Here is a 9,219-nt window from a genome sequence, read left to right on the forward strand (position 1 = left end):
ATTTATATTTTTTTATTAGATCTTATTCATATTTTGAGAGATCTTTTTATTTAATCTTAGATCTAGTAAATAGATCTTTTATTATTGTTACATTTTTCAAATTTTAGATTTTAGATCTATTTTTTGTTTTAGATTACACTTTTTTTCTGTAAAAATTACACTTTTCTTCATTAAAATTACACTTTTTTCGGCTAAAATTACACTTTTTTCTGCTAGAATTACACTTTTTTCGTCTAAAATTACACTTTTTGTTGTTAGAATTACATTTTTTTCTGTTAGAATTACAATTTTTTCTGTTAAAATTACACTTTTCTCCATTAAAATTACACTTTTTTCTGTTAAAATTATACTTTTTCTGCTAGAATAACACTTTTTTCGGCTAAAATTACACTTTTCGTTGTTAGAATTACACTTTTTTCTGTTAGAATTACACTTTTTTCTGTTAAAATTATATTTTTTTCTGTTAAAATTATACTTTTTTTCCTAGAATAACACTTTTTTCGGCTAAAATTACACTTATTGTTGTTAGATTACACTTTTTTCTGTTAGAATTACACTTTTTTCTGTTAAAATTACACTTTTCTCCGCTAAAATTACACTTTCTTCTGTTAAAATTTCACTTTTTTCGGCTAAAATTACACTTTTCCTGCTAGAATTACACTTACCTCTATTGGACTAATGTTACACTCTCAATGGACTTGGTCATATTCTCATATTCTCATTGGACTAATGTTACACTCTCAATGGACTAAAATTATATTCTCAGTAGACTGAAATTACACTTTTCTGGACTAAAATAACACTTTTCTGGACTAAAATTACATTCTCCTTGACTAAAAATAACAATCTCATTGGACTGAAATTACACTTACCTGGACTAAAATAACATTTTTTGTCATTAAATTAACACTCGTAAAATGCGAAATTACAATAACTTGTGATAAAATTACAAAAATTTAAAATATTATTCGTTAAAATCACTCGGAAAAGATTGAAGTTAAACTTTGTAAAACGCTAAATTCTCGAAAATATTCCTTAAAATTACACTTTTTGCTGTTAAAATTACACTCGTAAAATCTTAAAATGTCGAAAAGTTGTCTCGAAAAAAAAAATGAAAAAACCGAACTAGGAAAAAATGTTAACAAAATTTTCACAAACTTTGAAGTATAAGACAAAAGGTGGTGTTAATTGTGTATGATAATGAATTAGTGAATGTATTACTAAAACTAGAGAGAGAAGTAAATTAATTAGTGTTAAGTGTGTTTCTTACTTTCAATCTCAACCTTCCACCATGCATGATCCAAGGGTTGTGGGAGGGACTTATGGACTCAAAATATATAAGAGACTCATTTGAACTTTACTCTCTCTCTCTCTCTCTCTCTCTCTATATATATATATATATATATATATATATATATATATATATATATATATATATATATATATATATATATATATATATGCAAGATCCGGTGAGTTTGCCACTTTTTGTGAATTACCCCCGCATTTATATACCATTGGATCTAACAAGATCAAGGGCTGAGATTAGACCAAAAAAAAATACACACACTCATTTTTTTCTCTCTCTTCCCCTCATCCTACGTGGTTATTTAATAGTTATTTAAATACAGAAACGCGGTTATTGTAATGTACAAACTCAGTTATTGTGGTGTAGAAACACTGGTATTTGTAGTTATTGTAACGTAAAAACTCAGTTATTGTAATGAATAAATTGTGTTATTGTATTGAAATGAAACTCAAATATATTCAAATTTCTTGTTCACTCGTTAGTTGTTGTAACATTACATCTCGATTATTGTATTACTTAAACCCAGTTATTCTATTATTAAAACTCAGATATTGTATCTCGTAGTTACTTCTTGGATGTTATGGTAAGTAAAATTCTGTTTTTTGGTGATTTGCAGGTTGAGTCACGATATACGCGGATAATTGACGTTCAATGGAAAAATTGATGGATATACTTGGTCATTTTTTGTTAACTTTCATCTTGTTTAATTGATTAACTTAGTTATTGTAATGTACAGAAACTCAGTTATTGTAATGTAGAAACTCTGATATTTGTAGTTATTCCAATGTAGAAACTCAATTATTGTAACGTAGAAACTCTGTTATTGCAATGTAAAACTTTGGTATTTGTAATTATTGTAATGCATAAACTCGGTTATTGTAATGAGTAAATCGTGTTATTGTATTGAGATAAAACTCAAATATAATCAAATTTCTATCTTGTGTTTGTTTTTATGTTGTTTAATTTAATAACTAGTTATTTTCATTCAATAAATAATTGAGATTGGTTAATGAAATAGCAAAATCAGAAAAATGAAATAATAATATATAACAAGGTTAAAAAAACCACTTACTTTCATTATATAACTTTCCAACCCATTACATTTAAACATCTTCAACAAATTATATCCAAGCATCATTATCATTACATCTAAGCGTTTCAAATAATACATCTAACAGTGGTAACATCACAAATATTACATATATTTATCTCCGATACTACGTCTAAAAGTATTTTTTCCAACGAAAATCGCGTCTTGTCGTTGTTTTCACCATTTTTCCGCCAATATTTCTTCCCGGCGAGAACCATATTTTGCCTATTGATGATGGTTGAATCCGCAGAAAACAAAAGCTCACTGAAAGATCTAAAAGCAAAAAAAGGGGGTAAGTTATAAATAATTATGCAACTATAAGCAAATTATGTAAGACCACAACAATAACTCAAAATTGAAATAACTAAGTTAAAACAATACAATAATTGATATGTAATATTACTATAACCAACTTAAACAAATTATATTAGAAGGAATCATCTTAGAACAACTCTAATTTGAAATAAGTAAGTTAAAACAATATAATAACTAAGTTTGAATAATAGAATAACTCGGTTAAAGCAATACAATAACTATTATTAACAGAATATATTATAACATATATAATAAACAAGAAATAATTAGAAAATACAATAACTGAAAGAGTGATGTAATATTATATTGTAATGTGAGAGGAAATGGACAAGAAATGGAGAGAAGGAAATGGAGAGAATCTTTACTCAAAAATAAGACCTGGTCAAGGATAATTGAGATTTCACATCACTATATTGATATTCTTAGTACTCCTTTCTACTCCCTCCATTTTTTTTATTGGAAAATAAAAGGGCGCCACCCTCTCACATGGGGTGAGTGGGAACCCCTTCAATTAAGAATAGTGGTGAGGGTAAATTATATCATGCACCCAGGAGTATGGTGCATGATACTCTCTTTCTTTAATTTTTGCTTATAATAAATAAATCTTAAATATAATAAACTAGAAAAAAAAAATATCATTATTCATAATTTTTATTTCTCTACAAATAGAGATCATATTTGATATATTTTGTTATTTATTTTATTTTTCTTCACATATTCACATCACGAAATTGGCGTATTCATATCATATCACATAATTGTTTTTATTCCTTTAAATTATTTTATATTATGCGGTTTTCATATGAAGTAAAACGTTCATGGTCATGGTTCAATATATTTGAACAAATAAAGTCATATTCACTAAACTATAAATGTCATATTCACTAAACTGAAAGTGAATATAATAGAACCATGGGATGAATATCACACTATATAATACATATTCATCAAACTTCACTGTCATATTCACTAAACTGAAAGTGAATATGATAGTGTCTTATTGTGAATATCGGACTATAAAACACATATTCATTAAGCAACATCGTCATATTCACTAAACTTAAAATGAATATATAATAGTGTTATATTGTGAATGTAACACTACGTAATACTTAAACTGAATGTGACCGTGATAACTTTTTTAAAAGTGAAAGTTAATTTTTTGTTTTAAAATATATATATATATAAAAAAAAAGAAAAAAGAAAAAAAAGAGGAAGTTGAGGATGTGTGGGGGAGTATGGAGTATCCTACACATGGGTGTAGGATATAAGAATTGAGTTGTGAGAGGGTGACATCCAATTTGGGCGTCACCCCATATCTTTTTGCACGGTTATTCAGAAAACCGATTAAAGAATGGAAAAATAATGAATGAGATGTGAGTGGGCCTTGTGCCCTTGTTAATAGTAGAAAATGGATTAAAGAATGAAAAAGCAATGGCAAATATTGTAAATACACAAATGGATAAGGGTACTTTTGTCATTTGGATGTCTAAATAAGGAAAGAAAAGAAATGGGGTGAAAAGAAATAATTTGCCAAAAAGGAGAAATGAGGGTGAAAATAGAAAAATGGAGGGAGTATTATTTTGCTGTCTCATTATTACTCTTACTTACTTTCTCGCTTACATTTACTTTTCACAAACAAAACTCCTTTTTCTTTTTTAAATATTATTTCAAATAATCTTAAGATGCTCTAAATGGCCCTCACAAGTAAAATCTCTCTACATTACATTAGTTAAATTAGCTAAAAACTAGTTTTGGTAACCGTGCAATGCACGGTAGAATTGGATTCTCGCGTGTGGATGCATTATCAATTTTTTTGTTTAAACTAAGATTTTTTTTATATTTCGGGTAAATGAGTATTAACCAATGACTTTTTTTTGTCTATCCATTGTTGATATTAAACCTAATATGAAATAGGAGAATATTGATGAAATTGTAAACTAACTCGATTGAGAATTACTGAGTCGATGTTACATAAACACTCTATAAATTTAGAGTTGCTATAAAATTAGCAATAAAAAATGGATGATATGCACAAATGCACAATTAATCAATTATATTCGTATCGAATTCCAAGTCTTATAAGTAGATCCGCTTGTAGTTCATACCACGATCGTTGAACAATCATGATTTTGCTTTCTACATCGTTAACTAAAATGAAATTAGCATAAAAGAAATTAATAGAGACTCTACTTTAAAAAATATATATATATGCCATTGACGAAAGTCAAATTCACATGGAAAAAAAGTTCAATGAAAACCACTCTCTCCATACCACACCAATGGTAACATTGACTTTTTCAGACTTGTCGAGACACGTTTTGCAACGTGAATATCTTTAGTTACACATTATTAAAAATTATAAAAATTTGATATTCTTTTAGCATTCATGACGATAAATCAAACAAGATCTCACATGACTATATTTTGTCTTATAGATTAAGAATAATATCAAAAATTCCGTACAATCATGAATAGTGTCAAGATTCCCTATGTTACCATTGGTCTGGTATGGAGGGAGTATTATATACCAATATTATCCTCCATGAACTCCTTGCTAGTATCGGATATGATCTTTTCTCTCATTAACTTATCCATGATCCTCTACATGTCTAAATTTGTGTAGCTCATCTATTAGTAATTCACCTGCAAAATAATTCATGTTTAAGTCAATTACCTCTCTAAGTCATATTTACGAAATATTAATAAAAAAATCTATATTAATAGAATATCAAAGATATAAACAAAATTCCAATGACTGCAAAATAGTAAAAGCAAATAAATAGGAGTATAACAAAACAAAGCTACAAACCACTTTTGTATATGAATATTATTACCATTTGGACATTATTTATACAACATATTTGTCCACTTATGTTTGGGGAGTAAATTAGTACTTTTGATATTCCTTAGGAATTTAATGTTGGAGATAAGATGTTGGAATATAAACAGATACAATTTTTGTGGATAAATTCTAAAATTACTATGGAAAGAAGAAGGGTCAAAAGTGTTTTCAAATCTATTAACTTTCAATATTAACTTCTCCATTAATATTTTTGAGATGTTTTTTGATATATAATAATAATTTTTTTTTATTTTTTAGATAAATACTTTGTAAATTACTCATCTTTACACATGTCACATGACGCTCAAAAAGTACTCAAGTTAGCCTTTTTATTATATTATTATATAAAATTTTTTTTAGACAAATATGTTGTATATTACTCATCTTTAGCCATGGCGCTCAAGTTAGCCTTTTTATTATATTATTGTATAGAAAAATACTTTGTAAATCATTCATCTTGGCACATGACACCTAAAAACTACTCAAGTTAGCCTTTTTATTATATTGTATAGATTGAACTTTTTTTTAGTGTGCTAATAATAGCATTTCCTAATTCATGAGAAAATAAAATATAAACAAATCATTCAAAAAAAATATTTATCCAGAAAATATTGTGAGTTACGGAATAGTATATTTGATGGAAAACAAAAAAAAATGATTTAAAGGCTTGAAAGCACTGGAATTGAAACAATGAATTGGAGAATAAGAATCGGTTTCTAACTAATTACTAATCATGCATAATATTTATTATGCATATTAGAACACTATGATAAGATCAAATTTGTAACGCCCCGTAATTTCGGACCGTTAATATATTTCGGAAATAATTAATTAATCAAGTAAAATTTGACATTAATGTATTTAAAGTAAAAATAATTCAAAGAAATATAATTTTATTATATTTTGAAGAAAAGTATTTATTTTAATAGTTTCGAAATGTTTAAAAATAGTTTAAACCGTGTAAAAACTTTTTATTTTGAAATAAGGGCATATCGGGGGGAAAATGACAATTCTTTTGAACATTGGGTAACGAATTTGGAAATGGGTCGTATGAGTATTCAATTTTCTTGTAATCTCGTGTTTAAAAACTTTGGTCTTGTCGGAATTTGCGTTTGACAAGCGGATTTAATTATTATCGAAACGAGTCAAAACCGACTCGTAAAATCCCGACTAAAACCCGACTCCCTCCTTTCCTTTCTCCCTACCCGCGGCACCCTCCCCCTTCCCCTCTCTTTTTCTAATTTTCTTTTGTTCATCTTCTTCTTCTTCCTTCTAAACTATTCCAAAACACCATTTTATACAATTTCAAGCTAAAATCATCACATCTTTCTCGTTTCTTGTCGGATTTTTGCATAATTTATATTTCCGGAATCCTCTCGTCGAGATCTACAACCTGGTATAATTTAATTTCAGTTTTCTTGAAGTTGTTTTAAGACGAATTTTGGCACAAATTCGGTATTTATACTTATAATTGTGTTTTTATTGTTTATTTAGGTGAAGAATTGGAAGACGAGTTTGGGGACTCGTATATTGTCGAAGATAGCGGATAGTTGCTTGTTAGGGTTTGGTTTTTAAGGTGCTAATTGCTCATTTTCTAGCTTAAGGTAACATATTTCGAGTTACTCGACGAATAATCGTCACATTCTTTGCTTTTTGTATGTTTTTGTGATTTTTGGTTGAGTAGTAAATTTTTACATGTTTAAAATGGTTGCATGCATGTCATTTGTTAGATTAAATTCTCATAATAGTATGGAAATGTTATGGGAACGATTAGTAATGCTTAAAACCGAGTTAAAATGAACAAAAACGGAAAAAAAAGAGGAGTAGGGGTGACGGGCAGCAGGCCCACGGCTGGCCCGGGTTGGTCCGTTGCTTGTTTCGCGGTTTTTCATGCTTTGTTCATTATTTCGGGTTTATTAATGTCATAGTTAATATGAGTACACTTTGAATTGAATCATGTTAGTAGTGAAAATTGTGTTAATAGTAAAAAGTATGCTTATTATGGTAGTTGACACATGTTAGGATAAATCATAAAATGAATTTTATAGTGATAATTGTAATGTTTTGTTGATTGTGCCGAAAACTGAGCCTTGGTCCCTTTGACTGATTCGATGTCAGTTAATTGAGTGATTGGTCAGCCGCAATTTAACCCGTACCTGTCGCAGGGCTGGGGTTGCGGGTAAAAATTCGGTTGGATGAAATTTTATATGAATTGGATAATCGGCCTTTTTCTTGTTTTAGGCCATTTATCAAGTTTTAGTTCACATGTATAATTGGTTGAATTTAATAGTTCTTATATTGTAGAAACGGCCCTAGATTCCCTGAAGCCTCTAATATTGTCAATATTGCTAGAATTGGAAATTGGGATTAAATACTTTTTGCAGGTTGTTGTGTTTGTCATAGATAGGTCTTTATAGTCTCTGACGAGTATATGTTCACTGCTTAATAGCCTCTGTGTTCCTGACTAGTGGATTTATATCCAAGTTGGGGCATGACCTCGTTACTTATTTTGATAGTAAGTGGTCAGCTTAAGTACTAGCCAACCCTTTGGTGGACTCCTTAGGGTACTCACTTTGTTTTAGAAAAATTGTGGGTCTTGGGTGCGGTGGTGTGTATCCGCATGTCTAGGTCTGCGCAGATTTTAGGCTAGGGTTGTGTTGTGTCTTGGCCATGTTTTATTAATATTAACCGCTGAGCCAAGATACCGGTTCGATTACCTTCCCTACCTCGTGGTATAGACTCGAGTTACAGAGTGACTATTGACGGGACTAAGAACTTATGCCTGTCTTTGATATATTGCCCTTTCTTGTATGGTGATTTTATGAATTGTAATAGGTGAGATGTAAGCCGGTTACAATTGATAAAGTTTGGATTACAATTTGTTATATGTTTCACATGATAGTTTAAATTGGTCAGTTTAGAGTTCACATGTTAGAATACTTGATAAGTAAATGGTTTATCAAATTGTTTACATGTTACACTACATGTTATATTAAATATGACGTTTCGTGGCTGGGAGGACTCGAAGTTACTCCCCACTGAATTGTGGCTTTCGTGTTTGTATAAAATGCGATTGACAGGTTGATGGTGCTTAGTTGGGGTTCACGGACGAGCTAGTGAGCAAGAGAACCTTGGACTTAGTTTGGTTTTTATTTTGTAGAAACCTTTAACTTTTGGTTTTGTATATATTTTAAAGGGACATATGTCTCCCTCTTCTATTTTGGTTTGTATCACTATATTTCCGCGTCTTTAGTTATGTATGTAAATTAGTTTGTTAGAAATTGCAGGTTATGGCACTCTCCTTCTGGGAATGTTTGTGAATGGTTTAGGAATTTTTTTGAAATTACAGGTTTTATCTAGTTGAACCAATTACAAACATATCCTACCAGTTTTTCTGTAGGTTTTACGTGTTTAATTAAGGCTAAAGTTAAGGGTGTCACAAAATTGACATATGTGGATCGTACTTTAACAGTTTGGCTAATCAATTTGATTTGTAACCTATTTGACAAAATAACAATAGAACATAAGTGTTACAAAGGAGACTAAAGTGTAGGAAAGAGTGAAGGACAATAATGTAACAACATGTCAACAACTTATTAAAGAATTTTGATACCATTCGATATTTCAAATACACCATTGTAGAAAAAAAAAAACCGACAA

The 9,219-nt window shown here is 29.4% G+C and overlaps 1 long non-coding RNA gene across 1 annotated transcript; it reads left to right on the top strand.

Moving 5' to 3' along the window:
* Positions 1-6,840: 6,840 nt before the first annotated feature.
* Positions 6,841-8,696, top strand: LOC141615397 (uncharacterized). The gene is made up of 3 exons (XR_012529838.1): positions 6,841-6,955; positions 7,054-7,163; positions 8,640-8,696. It is a non-coding gene; the product is annotated as an uncharacterized LOC141615397 (long non-coding RNA).
* Positions 8,697-9,219: the final 523 nt, after the last annotated feature.

Source organism: Silene latifolia, chromosome 11, assembly GCF_048544455.1.
Source record: "Silene latifolia isolate original U9 population chromosome 11, ASM4854445v1, whole genome shotgun sequence".
Taxonomy (NCBI): Eukaryota; Viridiplantae; Streptophyta; class Magnoliopsida; order Caryophyllales; family Caryophyllaceae; genus Silene; species Silene latifolia.